Raw genomic sequence first — 22720 nt, forward strand, 5'->3', positions numbered from 1 at the left:
CTAGCAATATCGCTATAACTAGTATAGTGAACTATAGCGATATTGCTAGCGATATCGCTGTGTCTGATACTTACCTACGACCGGCTCCCCCGCTGGTTATCGCTGATCGCGCGAGAACGTCCAGGACTGTTTCTCGTTGTCTGCTTCCTGCGGCGCTTCCTGCTGTGACGATGAGCGACGCGTGGAGCTGGGCGGGAGGACGCAGGATCGCCTGGTGTGACAGGTAAGTAGCGACCCCTGTCCCCAGCGATGTCGCTAGTGAGATCTGCCTGTGTGGCAGCTCACTAGCGACCACTTAGCGATGTACCAGCGATCCTGACCGCGTCATATCGCTGGTTAGGATTGCTGGTACATCGCTAAGTGTGACAGTACCCTAACTCAGAGAGGGACTGCTATGTAGCAGGATCAGAGAAGACTTCCTGGCAGTGACTCAGGCAGGTCCTGGCTTGCAGCTAGTGCAGACATTTGGGCTGAGTATTCAGCAAGGCCACATGCAGTGGGTGTGTTATGGCAAGAAAGAAAGGAGATCGGAACAGAGATAGTGTGATCCTGAGGCACAGACGAGACAGAGAGAGTTACAGAGATGCACAGAGAAAAATGGTGCCAGCTCAGAGGACTGATCAAAAAACAGAGTGACCAAGTGAGAAGGGCCTGGAAAAGGTACGCCTAGCAGCAAGGTCCCAAGTAGCTTACAGCTCTTAAAGGTAATGGGCCAGGATGGAATAGAATGTGAGACAAAAATGAGTGTCCCGGGTGGAAATTCCCTAAGCGTAAGCGTCAGAGAGCTTGAAGCTGAGTCTGGCCATATTGGAAAACCCTCTCCTCTACAAGCAGATTTAGACATGGAGCCATGAAAGGGAAAATGATTTTCACGGACTGTACTGTGGTTCTAAGCTGAGTGGTGGTGAAGAAAATGAGACCAGTGGAGGCAGGAATGTGTGAAACTGAGGAAATAACGAGACTGTGTATTGAGATACTCTGCTTTAGTGAAGAAATGTGCAAGAAGTTGTGTACCCGCTATCCTCTGTACATAGTTGTCATGCAATGGCTGTTTAGCAAAGCTTCGTTTGATATGAACTGTTGGTCTCCTTCCATGAACTTTATTAACATCTGATCTTAGCAAACTAGAGATCTTTGCTGTTTAAGTCAAACGTATGTTTCGGTCTATCTGTGCTAAGTTAAGAAGCTATACAGTTTTTATATCTAAAAAAATATAATAATTTAAGACTACTTTTATAATACATTTGAGCCTTTTGTTGGAGGTTTCTGTCTACAAGGTGTAGTGATTACCAAAATTGGTCCAAAAAAGAAGAATGAACCATCCACAAGATTATGAACCAACCACAGGATCATAGACTTTCAAAGTTCAAAAGCGCCTATGGCGGCCACGTGAGCACCTGAAGTGAACAATGAGGCAATGGAAGAAGGTAGCCTAGTCTACAGAAGAGATGGCATCAGAATTCACCATGGAAGAAATAGAATATCACTCTTTGGGTTGTGTTCTACTAGGAAAGGTCAAGATTCTGGCATTCATGTGCCAGGACAAATATCACAAACCTAAACATTGTTGCAAGGTACCATAAGTACACTCTTTGGCAATTATATGACATAATGAGAGTGACCTCTTTCAGCACAGTAATGAAAAATTTGTGCATGAATGGTTTGAGGAACAGGGTTAGATTTGAATCTGATAATTTGTGACAACATAGTATTTTCTCTTACTTATGCAGTTTATTTTCAGTATGCCAGGAGGCATAGACTGTTATTTACATTTTGAGTTTTGAACTTATGTGCTTCTTTCTTAGGTTGGTCAAGAGTCTGAAATGTTGACTATTCTTGTAGATTAAATTGATATTTCTACATTGATGAATGGTTGTTATTTACCTATTATATCAGCTCATACAGTTTATTGTCTGATTTCTTTACAAGAGAGTGATGCAGGGTAGTTGAACAATGGATGTTTGCTTAATATGTTGAGTGACTATTGTGTGGGTCCTGTGGATTTTTTGACTTGCAAAACTGAGGAGTAAAAACTATGCAAATAGATTTAATACTTGAACAATGCATGTTAATCTCATCACATTGTCCTCTGGACCTCTGGATGTTGGCTTGAAGGACAACAATTGTGAGCTATATAAAGGGGATAAATGTCACGGGGCAGTTGTGGGAAAACAGGGGACGAGGAACCTGGGCCCCTGATCTGCCCCTAAGGCTAAGGGGGTGTCCTGACTTTCCTTAACTTGGGGGTACACTTAATGGTAGTGAGGCCCAAATCCCCGACCTGTCCCTATCTCCTGTTTAGCCCTGAGCTAAACCGCCAACCCCCTCCCCAGGAGGTGAGACAGGGAAAAAGTGCACTACACAAAAACTAAAGGAAAGATCCAACAGACAGGGTAAAACAAAACAACGCTTAGCTTGCTCTGCTGCAATGCCCCTGGAGAGCAGTTAGCCACTTGAAAGCAGCATACAACTGAAGCACCCAAGAACTCTGCCAGCTCCTGAACTCCAGCTTGGTTGGTCTCCAAAGAGGAATAATATCACCAACAGTTAGCTGGTGCACCTGTTGAGCTTATATAGGAAGGTGGGAGTGGTTTCCACCTGCTTCAAAAGATAGACCAGCCATGCAATTACACCAGCGGCCACCGGGGGAGAAAAACTAATATTAACCCCCGATGGCCTGAAAGGAAAAAAGTTTATATATGAGAATCCCACACTGACACAGATACAGAAATGGATCGTGACAATATGCCTTTGTAAAAATACATACAAGATAAAGATATCTAAAGAACAAGAGAATCTTTACAAAACCACAGCCAGGAACACGCTACAGGATAGCTGCAGATCATGTCTCCATCATAAGGGACACAGATTTGACTTTCTACAGAATGCCAGCTTAGGGGACCACAGTCCAGGCTGAAAGAATGCAGATCTGCTCCATTGATGATCCAACCCGTGGATAAGGGAAGCCAGGATTTGGACCCACCGGTAACTTGAGCCCCATGGATATATTTAGAGAGGCCAGGATTTGGACCCACCAGTTACATGGCTCCATGGAGATGTCCAGAGAAGCCAGGTTGTGACCCTCCAGTTACCTGTCCTTGTACCTCAATGGACTGTCAACTTAATAAACTAGTCGTTATCTCAGCTGGGGGTTGGTGGCCCTGAAAGCTCTGAAGTCGCAGCTGCTCTTATCTTGGTCAGTCAGCAGAAGGGTGAGACTGTAATTTTTCACCATCTTGGGTATTTTGCTGGTATTGCTTTATGTGATATTTGCCTGTTTTGTGGCTCAAAAAAAGTATTGCCACACTGTTTTACCTTCACCCTGTGTTGTCTGAGTAGTTTTATGCACACGGTAAAAGGAGAGTGGGCGTTCGGTGGGCTGAGCACTGGTCCATGTGGTTTTGGCTAGCAGACAAGAGCACCTGCTGACTCCCCGTGTCTCCACATCATTCACCTCTGAAAGCTTGATAAAGAAGTCTGCTCCATAGAAGACCCACTGCACCAGTTTCCTAATGTTTTGTGGGAAAATATCACAAGATACTAGAAAATGTCTTGAGGATTGTATGCTTTGATAAGTCAGAGCAGCTTTGGCTACACAAGGTGGACAGACACAGTATTAGGTAGGTAGTTTTGATATTGTGCCCACTGAGTATATACCAATACAGTGGATTGGGTTGGCTCTCTCAATGAATACCTGCACATTTTTGGGCAATATTAATGAATGCTAGCCCAACAGAGAGTCACTCTTTTGGCAAGTTTTAGACAAATAGGATGCTAACAATTCAGTACAAGCTCTAGGATTCTTAGTACATACACTGAGCATAGCGAAGAAATGTAATTGTGAACATAGTGTCTCATTTCTTAACTCTTTTTGTTTATCCCTGACCTTCCTTTTTGGCTCTATAGGTAATGTAGCAGAAATCCAAATCCCCTATGGTCTGTTATTTTTACCTCGTTAATTAAAATATACAGTCAATCGGAATGCAGTAATGTCATAAAAATGGAATAATTGCACCACAAATAGCCAAACTGTAAGATGTGGAGACTCAAAAAGGTCAGTTAAGGCCCTGATCTCACCCTCACATGATATGTGCAAGGCATGCTAGTTAAATAATTATTTCACGTCAGTAACATATTTGTTTATACACAAATCAGCTCCGTAAAACCATCATTAAATGCGCAGTGCAGCAAATGCCAATTTTAATTTCGCTGCCTAATGTAAATTTACAGAAAATTTAAAATGAGGTATTTCTACAAAATATTTGACAGAGTTCTTGTCCTCAGATTTAATCCATCCCTGTATGACTTTCATTTCCAAAAATGCCTTTATGCTTTTAACATGTGTCTCCAGACTCTCTGAACCTAGTAAAGTGCAGTCACTTAGCAAACTATATTCCCAATGTATTCTACATTTGGAGCTTAAAAATGTGGTTATGTTTAACCCAAATCACTTGGACTTTTAATACCAGGCAAATGCGGCCTCTTCTCTGGCATTGAAACCATACAATTGCAATCATTGTGGATTTTTACAAGAAAGTACATCTGTTTGGCTAAGAACTAGCAAATAAAAAAGAACATAATAAATACAATTTGTAATAAAATGAGACGAAGGATAGAAGAAACAAATGCAACTGTTTAGTGATATGCTAATTCCGAAATATGATTAAATGACTTTAATAAAATACGTCATTGATTTGCTTTCAGAACATGTTCACATTCTACCCTAGCTCATACTGTCATTATTGTGGAATTATAAGTCATATGGAAGTCATTGAATGTACCAAACGTGTTAACGTTAAGTTATTCAAATAAATTTAGAATGAAAATGTAATTTTTTAACTTTCACAAAATGAATAACCTTTATGCAATCCTAAAGTAGGAGGCACAAAAAGAAGAAATGAAAAAAGAATGCCTGCCATTGAAATATATTTACATACAGTATTGGTTAATAGGTTTCACACACCTGTTCAATCAATGGTTTTCCTTATTACTAAAGGAATACACAGCTCCCAATCATCACAGATTCAGCAGCACTGTTCCAATTTGAGGGCTCAGTTCCACCATATCAGGGCTTTGTCTCAGATTCTATTACTCACCCTCTCTCCAACATCTTCCTTGCTCCTCGTTTAGGGGCAAAAGTGCAACTCTCTGCCCTGACACTTACTAAATTATAATATTCACACTTCTTCTCTTTTGATTGGTTCACACCAGGATTTGAGAACCAAGAGAGTGCATCCCTCTGCCCTGACTCTTATTAAATTATAATATTCATACTTCTTTTTTTATTGGATCTCACCAGGGTTTAAACGCACATCTCCATATTTTCAGGCAACAGCTTTAGGTAGGAGCCACAGGACATAATGATAAACATTGGAGAATTTGGTAATATTGAGCTGTATTGCAGGCAGCGAACCCAGAAGCAGATTACACATTTAGACCTCTTTCACACATCAGTATTTTTGAACAGTATTTCTTCAGTATTTGTATGCCAAAACCAGGAATGTCTCCAAAATAAGGAACAGGAGTCAGTCTTTCAACTATATTTTTTTCTCGGTACGTTCCATTCCTGGCTTTGGCATACAAACACTGATGCAAAATACTGACCAAATACTGACGTGTGAATGAGCCTTTACATTGTATAAAGCAGTGTACTTCTTTGTGCTTGTATACTGTGGTGAAGAAAAAGTCACATTTTTTTTGTTCCTATAAAACTACTAAAAACAGTTAAAAGCAATTACAAAAATATTGTTCTTTATTTTTTTGTGAATCTCCCCAAGTCTCAAACACACAACCTTCAACATTAAAGGAAGGAGCTGAAGCTACTGAGCTACAGCCTCTGGTGATGTCAATGCGAGATGTCAGCGAGAAATATGTATCAGCTAGAGAAATCAGCGAGTGATATCAGCAATTTGTGGCTTCTCTTCAGTGTGCATACTGTGTACAGAGGACCAGAGTGCAAATAAGAAGACATATATATCGCCGCTGCTCAAAACTACTTGCTAGTGAATTCACTGGTTAGTGCATGTGCAGATTAAGAACAAGAGTAATAACTTGGAAATGTGACTGTGTATGCACTGCCGGAGCCACTTTGTTGGATGCAATTTTTTTTAGAGTCCACATTACTGTGCTGGCGAGATATTTGAAGTAGGAGTCAGGTCAGTGAAGGATCAGTGACCTGTCATTCAAAAGGGAGGATGAATAAGGGTCCAGAACACAAAGAAAAGACCATGTTCATAGGCCTGCCTCAATGCACGAAGATATCATTAAATCACTCAAAGATTACACAAAAATCACAAAATGGATTTTCTTCACCGCAGGTATCATTGTAATCAGCATCAAAGCACCAATATGGCTATGTGTGTACTTTACTTAGCAAAATCCTGCTGACAGGTTCTCTTTAAAGACACTGATATTTTGGACCTTAAAGACACAGTAATTGTTTTCATGTTTCTATCACTGTGTTTCAACCAGTCAACATAGCCTTTCGAGGGATATTTTTCCCAGGAGAAGTTGTGTTTTAATGGTAGTATTTAAGATTACATGTGTGTTGTTAAACTGTTAGTAACATTTTTAAGCATTAATAACACGTCCGTGATTAAACACGTAAATGAAATAATGGTACCGGTATCCACAGTGTTGTTCATCAGTGTGTCATCCGTGTGTCCATTTTTACCATCAGTGTGTCATCAGTGTTTTTAATGGACAGATAAAGAAATGGCAAAGCTTTTTCTATGCTTTGCGATGTTAAACATGGACAGGAAATGTACTATTCGTGTGCTGTACGTGGTTTTCACGGACCTGTAGACTTATATCGGTCCCTGTCATCCGTGCTGCCAGGAAAAAAAAAATGTTTCTCTGTGAATTTTGCATGGACACACTGTCCATGTAAAAAATAGGACATGTGAACACCACCATTGGTTATAATGGGTACGTGTGGGAGCTGTGGAAAAAAAAAACAAAACATGTAATGGAAGCAAGCATATGAGAATGAATCCTTAAAGAGAGGAATGGAAGAAAAAACAGTAATTCTGCAGTTTTTGGGGTATGGTTTCAAACTTTGACATGACTATGCTCACCAGTAGAGTTGAGCGAAACGGGTCGAAAAAATTCAAAAGTCGCCGACTTTTGGCAAAGTCGGGTTTCATGAAACGAAACCCGACCCTAGGATGAGGTCGGCCACGAGGTCGGCGACTTACGCGCCAAATTCGCGTTTCAAAAGTTTGTTTTGCGCTCTTTTTCAGCCAATCAGGATCCACGGACACTGTGGGCAACGTGATGACCTATGCACGGGTCACCACCATCTTTCAGAAGGGCATGCAAGTGATTGGCTTGCTTTGGTGGGCGTCACAGGGGGTATAAAAGGGCGTGCACGCCGACCGCCATCTTACTTCTGCCGATCTTAGTGTAGGGAGAGGTTGCTGCTGATTCTGTAGGGAGAGCGTTAGGCAGGGAAGAAGACAAAAAAACTGCTTCTGCTGCTAGCGATTTGGCCTGCACAACACACAAGTCACTGTGTGTGCAGTGCAAGGGGAGGCTATATAGTGGTGTATCAGTGGTGTTGGTTGTTGGGCTGCCTTTTAAGGCTTCCTGACACGCTGGCATTGCTGTTTACCCACTGCTCCGCAAACTGCTTTTTTAAAAGCAATCCAATCTCCCTTATCCTCTAGTCACTTTTGTCACAGCTGTGCCATCGAGCCTGTCACATAGCGCTCAGATATCAGTGGGCCTCACACAATCCACAAGTGTCCAGTGTCCAAAAGTGTGCGCAGAGATTCAAAATCTCCATTATCCTCTCGTCACTTTTGTCACAGGCAGCTGTGCCATCGAGCCTGTCACATAGCGCTCAGATATCAGTGGGCCTCACACAATCCACAAGTGTCCAGTGTCCAAAAGTGTGCGCAGAGATTCAAAATCTCCATTATCCTCTCGTCACTTTTGTCACAGGCAGCTGTGCCATTGAGCCTGTCACATAGCGCTCAGATATCAGTGGGCCTCACACAATCCACAAGTGTCCAGTGTCCAAAAGTGTGCGCAGAGATTCAAAATCTCCATTATCCTCTCGTCACTTTTGTCACAGGCAGCTGTGCCATCGAGCCTGTCACATAGCGCTCAGATATCAGTGGGCCTCACACAATCCACAAGTGTCCAGTGTCCAAAAGTGTGCGCAGAGATTCAAAATCTCCATTATCCTCTCGTCACTTTGGTCACAGGCAGCTGTGCCATCGAGCCTGTCACATAGCGCTCAGATATCAGTGGGCCTCACACAATCCACAAGTGTCCAGTGTCCAAAAGTGTGCGCAGAGATTCAAAATCTCCCTTATCCTCTCGTCACTTTGGTCACAGCTGTGCCATCGAGCCTGTCACATAGCGCTCAGATATCAGTGGGCCTCACACAATCCAAAAGTGTCCACTGTCCACAAGTGTGTGCAGAAATTCTAAATCTCCCCTGTCCTATAGACACCTTGTACCTTGTTTTACATTACTATATAGTTTGTTGGATTTTGTCTACATTTCTACCAAAAATGAGGAAGGCTGGTGGAAGAGGCCGTGGAATTGGGCGGGGGTTGGCAGCTGGTAATGATGGTGTTGGTGGTGGATCTGATGGTAGTGGCAAGAGCAAAATAGGACCGAATGCAGGAGGTGCTGACCCTGCGTCATCGTCTGGCTACATAAGGCCTCGAACGCTTAGTTTTCTAGGAGTTGGCAAACCGCTTTTAAAGCCAGAGCATCAGGAAAAAGTTTTGTCTTACATTGCTGACTCAGCCTCCAGCTCTATCGCCTCCTCTTCTTCAGTTGTAAAAAGTAAAAGCACTGAGTCGTCATTGGAGGCTCATGTTCATGAACCACACCTTTCCTTGTGTCCTTCACCCCAACCAAGATTGAAGGATGACGCAGGCCATACTACTGATTACTCCATGGAGCTGTTTTCACATACCATGCCTGGATTATCAAGTCAAATGGTGAATTACCCAGGCCAAGATGAATCTGACATGGAGTGCACTGATGCACAGCCGCTGATGGATGATTCTGCTGGTACATTCACTCAGATCACTACATTGTCCTCGCAGTGTACAGAGCCAGATTCTGACCCTGATGAGACTCAGGTGCCCCTTCCCGCACACTATACCACCATACACGGTGACACAGAGGGAGGTGCACATGACATAGAAGAGGAGGTGATGGATGACCCAGTTGTTGACCCAGATTGGCATCCATTGGGAGAAGAGGGTGCTGCTTCCAATAGCTCAGATGAGGAGCATCCACAGCAGACATCGACATCGCAACAGCTGTTATCTGGCAGGCCCGGAGCACTCCAAAGACAGGTTCCAAACATCAAAAGAGTTGCTGGACAGCTTGTCCAGAGGGTCAAAAGATCACAGCGTGCTAGGCCGCAAAATGTCTGCCAAAGTAGGAAGAGTGCAGTGTGGCACTTTTTTGAACAAAATCCTCATGATCAGGCCATGGTTATCTGTAAGAAGTGCGCAAAGACCTTTAGCCGAGGGAAAAATCTGAAAAATTTGAATACCAGTTGCATGCTTAGACATTTAACCAGCATGCACTTGCAAGCGTGGACACAACACCAAACCTCAAGTGCCACATGTGCAACTGATCACAACGAAGGTAGTCAGCAACGCTACATTGTTTCCCCCACTGTAAGCCCACCGGTTAGCACAGCAGCAAATGTTGAGGTGTCGTTGCAAGACCACAGCAGTCAGGGAATCCCACTGTTATATCAACGAAAGACTGATTCTAGGCCATCAGAAAGAACACCAACTCCATCACCATCATCAACCCTCTCTCAGTCCGCCCTGTCCACCGCTACTTCCACCTTATGCAGCTCTCAAGTCCAGCTCACCCTCCCAGACACTATGAGTAGGTCAAGGAAGTACTCAGTCTCATCCGCGTACACTGGGTTTGAACGCCCACATTGCCAAACTAATCTCGTTTGAGATGATGCCCTTTCGGTTGGTGGAAAGCACAGCTTTCCGCGAACTCATGGCCTATGCAGTACCACGCTATGACCTACCCAGTCGCCACTTCTTCTCTCACAAAGCCATCCCAGCCCTCCACCATCATGTGAAAGACCGCATTGTCCATGCACTCAAGCAGTCAGTGAGCGGAAAGGTGCACCTCACAACTGATGCATGGTCCAGTCGGCATGGCCAGGGCCGTTACGTGTCCATCACTGCGCACTGGGTTAATGTGGTGGATGCAGGGTCCACAGGGGACAGCGGTGGTGGGACAGTGCTGCCTAGCCCACGGTATAGGAAACAGTTGGCTGTAGGCGTTCGACCCTCCTCCTCCTCCTCCTCCTCCTCCTCCTCCTCCTCCAGAAGCGAAAGCTCGTCCACAGAGCGCAGTCGTACGAGCACTCCATCTGCAGCTGCCACTGTTGCACACGATGTGTCCCCCTATCGAGCAGCTAGTGGAAAGCGTCAGCAGGCTGTGTTGCAGATGATGTGTTTGGGCGACAGACACACCGCCGAGGTGCTGGCCGAGTACTTGAAGCGACAAACTGAGTCATGGCTGGGCAGTGTACATCTTGAGGCAGGCAAGGTAGTTAGTGATAACGGCCGTAATTTTGTGGCAGCCATAGCCCTTTCAAAACTCAGCCACATACCTTGCTTGGCTCACACCTTGAACCTGGTGGTGCAGTGCTTCCTCAAAAATTATCCGGAGTTAACAGCCCTGCTCCAGAAGGTGCGAAGACTGTGCGCGCACATCCGCCGGTCGCCTGTACACTCCGTTCGTATGCAGAAGCTGCAGCGATTGCTCCACCTTCCCAACCACCGCCTCATTATCGACATTGCAACAAGGTGGAACTCCACCCTGCACATGGTGGAGCGGCTGTGCGAGCAGAGGCAGGCCATAATGCATTTGTGGGAGGATACACGGCCAGGCACTTTGAGAGCAGACATGGAGTTGACAGGCGTGCAGTGGTCGAAGCTGAAAGACCTTTGTAAAGTCCTTCAGTGTTTTGAGGAATGCACACGGCTGGTAAGCGCAGACGACGCCATCCTAAGCATGAGCATCCCACTTATGCGTCTGCTCATGCAAACTTTGACGCACCTTAAGGAGCAGGCGTCTGCAGCCAATGTTGATGAGGAGGAAGAGGAGGAGGGAATCCTTGATGACATTCAGCCATTGTCTGCTCAGGGACCTCTCCTGGACGAGGTGGAGGAAGAAGAGGAGAAGGAGGATGATGATGGGGATGATTACTTAGGGGAGGAGGATGCATCTCGTGGGGCAAGTGAAAATGTTGGCGTGGCAAGGTCTGGTACAGGGCTTGTGCGTGACTGGAGGGATGTGGATTTGCCAGAAAGTGCTCCTCCACCCAGCACTCGCAGTGCATCATTGACACCGGGAACATTGGCCCACATGTCAGATTATGCCTTGCGGATCCTAAAAAGGGACCCCCGCATTGCCAAAATGATGAACGATGACGACTACTGGTTGGCCAGCATCCTGGATCCACGCTATAAAGGCAAATTACAAAACATCATGCCACAGGAGAACCTTGACCTAATATTGGCTAATAAACAAGCAACTCTGGTAAATCGGTTGCTTGAGGCATTCCCAGCACACAGCAGCGGTGATGGTTCTCACACGAGCCGTACGGGCCGGGGGCAGCTTGGCAGAGGTGTTCGTGGTGCACACAGCAGAAGTGGCGTTGGAGACAGGGGTTTCATGACAATGTTGTGGACTGATGTTTCAAATACCGCTCACACAACTGGTAATACTGCATCGATGGAAAGTGACAGGAGACAGAAGTTGTCAACTATGGTTACAAACTACTTTTCCTCCCATATCGATGTTCTCCCACACAGGTCATTCCCCTTTGACTATTGGGCCGCTAAACTGGACACCTGGCCTGAATTGGCCCAATATGCCTTACAGGAGCTCGCTTGCCCAGCTGCAAGTGTGCTATCGGAAAGAGTCTTCAGTGCAGCTGGATCAATCCTGACATAAAAAAGGACCCGTCTGTCAACCCAAAATGTGGATGATCTAACCTTCATTAAAATGAACCACGCATGGGTTTCCAAGGATTTTGTCCCACCTTCCCCTGAAGACACATAGGGTGACAGAAAAATGGCTTGCTTTGGTCCACCTCTTCCTGGTACTTCACTTATTTCGCCTTTTGCATCAGCTGAATGTCCAACATCAACATATGCCACTTTCTAAAACTCCCTAACTGTGCTGCCTCCCCCCCCATGGCCGGGGTCAACACCTAGCGCACGACACCGTGCGAGTGCCGTTGCCCTGGACAGGTGGGTAGGCCGACTCTTGGGCGCGGGCACTGGCACAGGGTCCCTCATAGTGCAATCAAGTGTCTCTGACGGTGGTACCGACGCCCACGAGTGGGCCCCCCTTGCTTGGGCAGGGCCCCAGCATTTGCAATCTTTACCTCTCCCTGCTCCTCCGCTGTGTAATCTGGGCCGTCAAATCCATACTGGGCCTAACACCATCTGAGCCTGCCTCCTGAGACATATATTTTGAATGTGTATGCTATCCATACATGTTATCCAGGGATACGGTACCCTTTCTAACCTTTGTGCAATCACGTGCAATCCATACTGGGCCTAACACCGTCTGAGCCTGCCTCATGCTGTATAGACATATATTTTGAATGTGTACGCTATCCATACATGTTATCCATGGATACGGTACCCTTTCTAACCTTTGTGCAATCACGTGCAATCCATACTGGGCCTAACACCGTCTGAGCCTGCCTCCTGAGACATATATTTTGAATGTGTACGCTATCCATACATGTTATCCAGGGATACGGTACCCTTTCTAACCTTTGTGCAATCACGTGCAATCCATACTGGGCCTAACACCGTCTGAGCCTGCCTCATGCTGTATAGACATATATTTTGAATGTGTACGCTATCCATACATGTTATCCAGGGATACGGTACCCTTTCTAACCTTTGTGCAATCACGTGCAATCCATACTGGGCCTAACACCGTCTGAGCCTGCCTCCTGAGACATATATTTTGAATGTGTACGCTATCCATACATGTTATCCAGGGATACGGTACCCTTTCTAACCTTTGTGCAATCACGTGCAATCCATACTGGGCGTGAGAACGGCTGGCGAGCTGTTAAGCAAGCTACAGCACCTGTCCAGACAAGTACAGGGATTCCCTAGCGAGGAGACTTATTTGATTGTTTTCAATGTTGGGACAGCAATTTTTGGGGAGCACTATACTCTGGAGAATGATAGATGGGGCCCACCATACACTGGAACATTCCAAAGGTGTACATCAGACACTGGAGCAGCATATACAGGGCCCATTATACACTAGAGCATTAGAAATGGGGCCCATTATGTTTGGAGCATTATTTGGGCCCATAAGACAGTGGAGCTTCATCCATGGGGACCAACATATACTGTAGCATTATGTGGAGCTCATCATATACTGTTTCAAACATTATATGGGACCAATGATTCTGTATGGAGAAATAGATGGGCCTCGTCATGAGATGTAAAAAGTGAGGTATTTTTCATTGTACTATACCGCTATTTATCTGCCGTATCGGAGCATGATGAGTTGTGGTATGTGTTAAAGGGGCGCTCTTTCGCCCAGGGCACATGAAAACCTGCAGCCAGCCCTCCCCCCCCACAACTTTAGCCAAATAACCCCCATTTTTCAGTGCGTAACTTGTATTATGAAGTTAATTAAGGTTGACAAGCTTAAGTAAGAAGAATTGATGCTTTTGGCATTCAAATGGGCACTGTAGGTGTGTTTCCTGTCCTCCTCTCACTGCCGACTTTTATTCCCCATTGACTTACATTGGGTTTCGTGTTTCGGGACGACCCCGACTTTTCCCTATAATCGGACGATCTTGCTCGACCCGACTTTTGGAAAAGTCGGGTTTCACGAAACGAAACGCGACCCTAAAAAACCAAAAGTCGCTCAACTCTACTCACCAGCAATAGGACCATTGCGTCCTGTAATAGACTACAATGGTCAGGTGACTGGAATAGGATGTCATTAGAACAATATACAATAATGCACACTGCAAATAACATGCTGCTGCAGCCTATCACAGTGAGCACAGTGATGTCATCACTTTTGGTGAAAGTGCACTACGCAGACATCTATGTATTTGGGTGACAACAGGTATTTTTGATAATTTTTTTATCACTTTAAGCCTGGGCTTTTATTTCTCGTTATTTATTTATGTTAGTTTTATTACATAAATTGGATCCTGCCTAGTGTGTTGTTTTACTGTGTGTGTGACTGGTGTTGAGGTGCAGAATAAATCTCACCAGTGACCAGTCCTGTGTTGCTGGCTAAGGGCTCATTCAGATGTCCAATTTTCAGGTATGGGTGCTGTCTGTATTATTCACGGAGAGTACTTGTACAGATTATAATCTATGGGTAATTGCCATTCACATGAAAACGCAGAGATATGTCCAATTTTGATCCGAGGGTTGGATCATAATCTGCAATGCAAGACAATGAGTCTGTGAAAAAATTTTTCATGGACTGTCAGAGTTTTTTTGTGTTATTTGTATATTTAAATCTAATATATACTTACCTTGTACTGTCTTCACATCCTGTCCAGATGTGTCCGGATCCCAGAATTCCAAGCAGCGGAAGTTCACCGACAGCCATATTGGGACACCCAAGTGATGGGTGTCTTAATATGGAAACTGCTGGTGGTACCAACCTCTTGCGCGGTACCACCAGCGGAACACCCTCGCACCACACACACACTCTGTATATGTCGTACACATCACACACACACACACACTGCATATACCGTACGCAGCCTCTTGCGCTGTACCACCAGCCAAAGGCTTGTGAAGAATCAAATGTAAATTAGCAAGGAACTGATTAGCCTTCAGTGCTGTCATATTCCAGAAATGCAACCTCCCTGGAGTGACCAGAAGTACAAAGTGTTCAAAACTCAGACATGGCCAAGGTAAGAAAGGCTGAAACCCAACCACCACTTAACAAGTCATATAAGTTGAAATATCAAGACTGGGCCAAGTAATATGGGAAGTCAAGTTTTTCAAAGTTTTTATGGACTGATGAGATGAGAGTAACTCTCAATGAATCAGATGGTTGAACCTGTGACTGGATCAGTAACAGGCACAGACCTCCACTATGACTCGGATAAAGGTGAAGGTGATCATTTTCAGGTTAAACATGGACTCAAAATCAGCTCCCAATTCCAGTGACAATTTTTAGAAGACACTTCCTTCAAACAGTTGTAAAGGAAAATGTCTGCATCTTTAAAGAAAGCCATTATTTTTTTGCAGGACAATACACCATCACGTGCATTACAGTACTCCACTGCCTAGATAGCCATTAAAGGCCTTAAGAATGAAAGAATATTAATATGACCCCTTCTACACATGACCTAAACCCTATGGAGAACTTGAAGAAGCTTCTTAAACTGGAAATTTATGGTGAAGGATAAATTTGTCTGGGAGGATGTGGTTGGTGCTGCCAAAAAAGTTAATTGTCAACAGATTAAGAAACTAACAGACTCTGCAGATGGAAGGTTTATGACTGTTGTTGGAAAGCAGGGTGGCTATATTGATCACTGATATTTTTCTTTAAATGACAAAAAATATATTTTTGTACATTTGGAGTTTTTTTGATTACAGATAAAAAAACACAATTGTAATGGGAAATTTATATTTTCAATTAGTTGCATAAAAATTCTTCACACTAATAGTTGCACAATTCTGCACACATAGATATTCTCCTGAGAAATGCAAAACATCCCTTTTACTTTTTTAATTATTCAGGTTTATTAACCTTTTGGATTGATTGACAGCACTGTAACTGTTCAATATTAAAGTGATTCATTCAAATACGAATTACTTAACAATTGTGCGCTCAGTGTAGACTGTAAACTTCATGTTTATGATTTTCCTGAAAAGTATACTCAACATAACAAAATACCAAAGTGACAAGACTCCCTCCATCTTATAATTTGTCTTCCAACAGATTAGTTTGTTCACATCGCCTGATCTAAATTTACTAAATCTACAGATATACATTTCAGACCAAGCATTAGCTAAATTCTTTTGAGGGGAGTCTTTGCAAGCAATTTATCAGGATTATGGATGAGTAAGAACAGTGAGCGCTATAGGTCCTGGTGGTTGGGAGTAAGATTCATTTAATTTATTAAGACGTGTGTTTCTTAATAAATATGACACATCTTTCAGCCGTTTCCATAAGAATTATACTCCAGTCGAGTACTAGAGTAGTTTTATGTCATAATTTACTCCACTTTTGAAGCATAAATTATGATGAACATGTCGGCCACTCATGGCCATGCCACCTTCTTACTAAGCTCTGTCAACTTTTTAAAAAGTTGTTGGAGATGGCATTATAAACAAAAGAAATCACAAGTTTTTTTGCACAATTATGATCCGTGCAATTGTTTTTTAACAGTTTTACGCCAGAATTCTGATGAAATGGAACAATTATCTTCAAATTAAGAAGACAGGAATCAGTGGCGCATCATTCATTGCAAGGGTGCCAAAACAGCCAAGTGCAGTGGCAATTACTCCAGCAACTCAGTAGCTGAGTTTATGTAGTGAAAAATAATTTCCTCTCTGGTCATTTATGGCATAGAGATTTTTATAGATTTTCTGAAGTGGTGTGGGTTAAACAGCTGGGACACTTACTAATATCAACAGCAGTTTTGCAGTACATGCAACTCCATAGTAATCTGGAGATGCAGAAAAAGCTTTGCTTACACACGCATGCTTGAATATTTCTGCCTTTCCCGTAGATTATAATAGTGACAATGCATAAGTGGCCAGCTCTGCTGCAAAATGATGAAATCTGCTATTAAATGTAATCTTCAGCCATATTATAGAGTTAAGAGACTCATGGGGCTGAACCACAAGGATATAATGCAAGTAGGTTTGTACCTACAAGAAAGTTTCTATAATGGGTTTATATATGGTTCGGATGTGCAGCATATCTTTCATCTAAGTTTTGAAAACCTCTTGCTTATTACAGTAGCCACACTAACAGACCGGACTGTACAGGTATTAGGCTTATCACTTATGGACTATTTGTGTACCTTGATGCCCTATATCATTTAATGGGATTTACCATGTGTCTCTACTTTAACGACATGTTTTAAGGGATACATTCAACTGTGCATGTATTGCATCTATCATGACATTTAGACCCATACATGGTTATAATAATATAGTCTCCTGCTTTTTCCTTGATTCCTCAATCCCGGTCTGTCTCATAGTGTTTACATATATTCCGATTGAGACATTTGGGTTACGCAATACTGATTCCATGACACTACAGTATAGTGTACTAGATGAACATATGGATCCCATTGATGCACAATTTACATATAGAATATTTCCCATGTACACACATGTACTTAGTACACAGTCATCTATTACTGCATTATATGTGTATATATAGATTTTGTTAATGCATAATATGTATATGTATATTGATACAATGTATTTATTATTTAATGTATTCTATTTTGGAAACCAAGCCCCTCAAGGATTTTATCCAGGGGTATAGTGAGCATTGTGAACCCACAGGTATGACCCAGAATTTGATAAAAAAAACAGACCTCAAAAATAATAGATGGGATTATAAAGTCAATTGAAACACCAGAAGCAACAAAAATAACCCCTAAAATTTAGCTTTTAATTCAATAACTAAAAACATTAGTAGAAATGACTAAAAGAAGGAGGGATAGACGACCAAAAATGAAGGGTAGTAGAAATACTATTTTAGTTCTCTTCAATTATCACACAGTATGGGCCACCAGTAGAGTTGAGCGATACCGTCCGATACTTCAAAGTATCGGATCGGAATGGATCGGCCGATCTTTAAAAAAAGTATCGGTATCGCCGATTCCGATACCGGAAGTCCCATTCAAGTCTATGGGACTTCCGGTATCGGAATAAGAAAAACCCTGTTTTTGCCTTGTACAGCCTCTCTGGGGTCTGTACGGGCCTTTCGGGGGGCTGTGCCGGCCTGCCAGGGGGTCTGTGCAGGCTCCGGTGGTCTGTGCCGGCCTGCCGGGGGGCTGTGCCGGCCTCCCGGTGGTCTGTGCAGGCTCCGGTGGGCTGTGCCGGCCTGCAGGGGGGCTGTGCCGGCCTGCCGGGGGGCTGTGCAGGCTCCGGGGGGCTGTGCCGGCCTGCCGGGGGGCTGTGCCGGCCTGCCGGTGGTCTGTGCAGGCTCCGGGGGGCTGTGCCGGCCTGCCGGGGGGGGCTGTGCCGGCCTGCCGGTGGTCTGTGCAGGCTTCGGGGGTCTGTGCAGGCATCGTCCGATGGGACTACAAGTCCCATCGGGCGATGCCTGCTACCATGACAGTGATTGACACATTAGCCAATGATGGGACAGTAGTAGTCCCATCATCCGGCTAATGTGTTGAATGTAAAAAAAAAAAAAAAAATTACATGCTACATACATGCTACATACATACAACATGCATACTACATACATGCTACATTCATACTACATACTACATACATGCTACATTCATACTACATAAATACTACATGCAACATACATACTACATATATACTACATACATACTACATGCATGCTACATACATACTGCATGCTACATACATACTACATGCTACATACATACCACATATATACTACATACATACTACATGCATGCTACATACATACCACATACATACTACATACATACTACATACATACTACATGCATGCTACATGCATGCTACATGCTACATACATAACACATATATACTACATGCATGCTACATACATACTACATGCTACATACATACCACATACATACTACATGCATGCTACATACATACTACATGCTACATACATACCACATATATACTACATACATACTACATGCATGCTACATACATACCACATACATACTACATACATACTACATGCATGCTACATGCATGCTACATGCTACATACATAACACATATATACTACATGCATGCTACATACATACTACATGCTACATACATACCACATACATACTACATGCATGCTACATACATACTACATGCATGCTACATACATACTACATGCTACATACTACATATATACTACATGCATGCTACATACATACTACATGCTACATACATACTACATATATACTACATGCATGCTACATACATACTACATGCTACATACATACTACATATATACTACATGCATGCTACATACATACTACATGCTACATACATACTACATATATACTACATGCATGCTACATACTACATGCTACATACATACTACATATATACTACATGCATGCTACATACATACTACATACATACTACATGCATGCTACATACATACTACATGCTACATACATACCACATACATACTACATATATACTACATGCATGCTACATACATACTGCATGCTACATGCATGCTACATACATACTACATACAGTGGGGAAAAAAAGTATTTAGTCAGTCAGCAATAGTGCAAGTTCCACCACTTAAAAAGATGAGAGGCGTCTGTAATTTACATCATAGGTAGACCTCAACTATGGGAGACAAACTGAGAAAAAAAAATCCAGAAAATCACATTGTCTGTTTTTTTTTCATTTTATTTGCATATTATGGTGGAAAATAAGTATTTGGTCAGAAACAAAATTTCATCTCAATACTTTGTGATATATCCTTTGTTGGCAATAACAGAGGTCAAACGTTTTCTGTAAGTCTTCACAAGGTTGCCACACACTGTTGTTGGTATGTTGGCCCATTCCTCCATGCAGATCTCCTCTAGAGCAATGATGTTTTTGGCTTTTCGCTTGGCAACACGGACTTTCAACTCCCTCCAAAGGTTTTCTATAGGGTTGAGATCTGGAGACTGGCTAGGCCACTCCAGGACCTTGAAATGCTTCTTGCGAAGCCACTCCTTCGTTGCCCTGGCGGTGTGCTTTGGATCATTGTCATGTTGAAAGACCCAGCCACGTTTCATCTTCAATGCCCTTGCTGATGGAAGGAGGTTTGCACTCAAAATCTCACGATACATGGCCCCATTCATTCTTTCATGTACCCGGATCAGTCGTCCTGGCCCCTTTGCAGAGAAACAGCCCCAAAGCATGATGTTTCCACCACCATGCGTTACAGTAGGTATGGTGTTTGATGGATGCAACTCAGTATTCTTTTTCCTCCAAACACGACAAGTTGTGTTTCTACGAAACAGTTCCAGTTTGGTTTCATCAGACCATAGGACATTCTCCCAAAACTCCTCTGGATCATCCAAATGCTCTCTAGCAAACTTCAGACGGGCCCGGACATGTACAGGCTTAAGCAGTGGGACACGTCTGGCACTGCAGGATCTGAGTCCATGGTGCGTAGTGTGTTACTTGTGGTAGGCCTTGTTACATTGGTCCCAGCTCTCTGCAGTTCATTCACTAGGTCCCCCCGCGTGGTTCTGGGATTTTTGCTCACCGTTCTTGTGATCATTCTGACCCCACGGGGTGGGATTTTGCGTGGAGCACCAGATCGAGGGAGATTATCAGTGGTCTTGTATGTCTTCCATTTTCTAATTATTGCTCCCACAGTTGATTTCTTCACTCCAAGCTGGTTGGCTATTGCAGATTCAGTCTTCCCAGCCTGGTGCAGGGCTACAATTTTGTTTCTGGTGTCCTTTGACAGCTCTTTGGTCTTCACGATAGTGGAGTTTGGAGTCAGACTGTTTGAGGGTGTGCACAGGTGTCTTTTTATTCTGATAACAAGTTTAAACAGGTGCCATTACTACAGGTAATGAGTGGAGGAAAGAGGAGACTCTTAAAGAAGAAGTTACAGGTCTGTGAGAGCCAGAAATCTTGATTGCTTGTTTCTGACCAAATACTTATTTTCCACCATAATATGCAAATAAAATGAAAAAAAAACAGACAATGTGATTTTCTGGGTTTTTTTTTTCTCAGTTTGTCTCCCATAGTTGAGGTCTACCTATGATGTAAATTACAGACGCCTCTCATCTTTTTAAGTGGTGGAACTTGCACTATTGCTGACTGACTAAATACTTTTTTGCCCCACTGTACATACTACATGCTACATACATACCACATATATACTACATACATACAATACATTCATACAATACATACATAGACATACAGTACATATAACATAGAGTAACATACTTACCAATACTTGTCACATTGTTCCCCGAAGCCATTGTCTTTTCCGGAATAAATATTAACATAACAAACCACAAAAATACTCACCCACGATCCGAAGCAGTCCACGAGTGTGTCCCACGACGATCTTGGGTAGAGAACTGCAGCATCAGCTGATGCTGCCGTTCTCTACGGGCTGTAGGAATCCAATGACGGAAGGTAGGTATCCTTCCGCACTGTATTCCTCCGCCACTTAAAAAAAAAAAAGTCCCTATTTCCCACGCAGCAATGGCATAAATTGAGACTAGGGACTTTTTTTTTTTTTAAGTGGCGGAGGAATACAGTGCGGAAGGATACCTACCTTCCGTCATTGGATTCCTGCAGCCCGTAGAGAATGGCAGCATCATCTGATGCTGCAGTTCTCTACCCAAGATCGTCGTGGGACACACTCGTGGACTGCTTCGGATCGTGGGTGAGTATTTTTGTGGTTTGTTATGTTAATATTTATTCCGGAAAAGACAATGGCTTCGGGGAACAATGTGACAAGTATTGGTAAGTATGTTACTCTATGTTATATGTACTGTATGTCTATGTATGTATTGTATGAATGTATTGTATGTATGTAGTATATATGTGGTATGTATGTAGCATGTAGTATGTATGTAGTATGTATGTAGCATGCATGTAGCATGCAGTATGTATGTAGCATGCATGTAGTATATATGTAGTATGTATGTAGCATGTAGCATGTATGTAGTATGTATGTAGTATGTATGTAGCATGTAGCATGTATGTAGTATATATGTGGTATGTATGTAGCATGTAGTATGTATGTAGTATGTATGTAGTATGCATGTAGCATGCAGTATGTATGTAGCATGCATGTAGTATATATGTAGTATGTATGTAGCATGCATGTAGTATATATGTAGTATGTATGTAGCATGTAGCATGTATGTAGTATATATGTAGTATGTATGTAGCATGTAGTATGTATGTAGCATGTATGTAGTATGTATGTAGCATGCATGTAGCATGCATGTAGCATGTATGTAGCATGCATGTAGCATGCATGTAGTATGTATGTAGTATGCAGTATGTAGCATGTATGTAGCATGTATGTAGTATATATGTAGTATGTATGTAGTATATATGTAGTATGTATGTAGCATGTAGTATGTATGTAGCATGTAGTATGTATGTAGCATGCATGTAGTATATATGTAGTATGTATGTAGCATGTAGTATGTATGTAGCATGCCTATAGTATGTATGTAGTATGTATGTAGCATGCATGTAGTATGTATGTAGTATGTATGTAGTATTTTTTTTTTTTTAACATTTAACACATTAGCCGGATGATGGGACTACTACTGTCCCATCATTGGCTAATGTGTCAATCACTGTCATGGTAGCAGGCATCGCCAGATGGGACTTGTAGTCCCATCGGACGATGCTTGCACAGACCCCCGGACATCAGCACAGCCCCCCGGCAGGCCGGCACAGCCCCCCGGCAGGCCGGTACAGACCCCCACAGGGTGCACAGACCACCGGCAGGCCGGCACAGCCCCCCGGCAGGCCGGTACAGACCCCCACAGGG

The sequence above is a fragment of the Dendrobates tinctorius genome, unplaced genomic scaffold, assembly GCF_039654945.1.
Source record: "Dendrobates tinctorius isolate UK_male_01 unplaced genomic scaffold, ASM3965494v1 ptg000043l, whole genome shotgun sequence".
Lineage (NCBI taxonomy): Eukaryota > Metazoa > Chordata > Amphibia > Anura > Dendrobatidae > Dendrobates > Dendrobates tinctorius.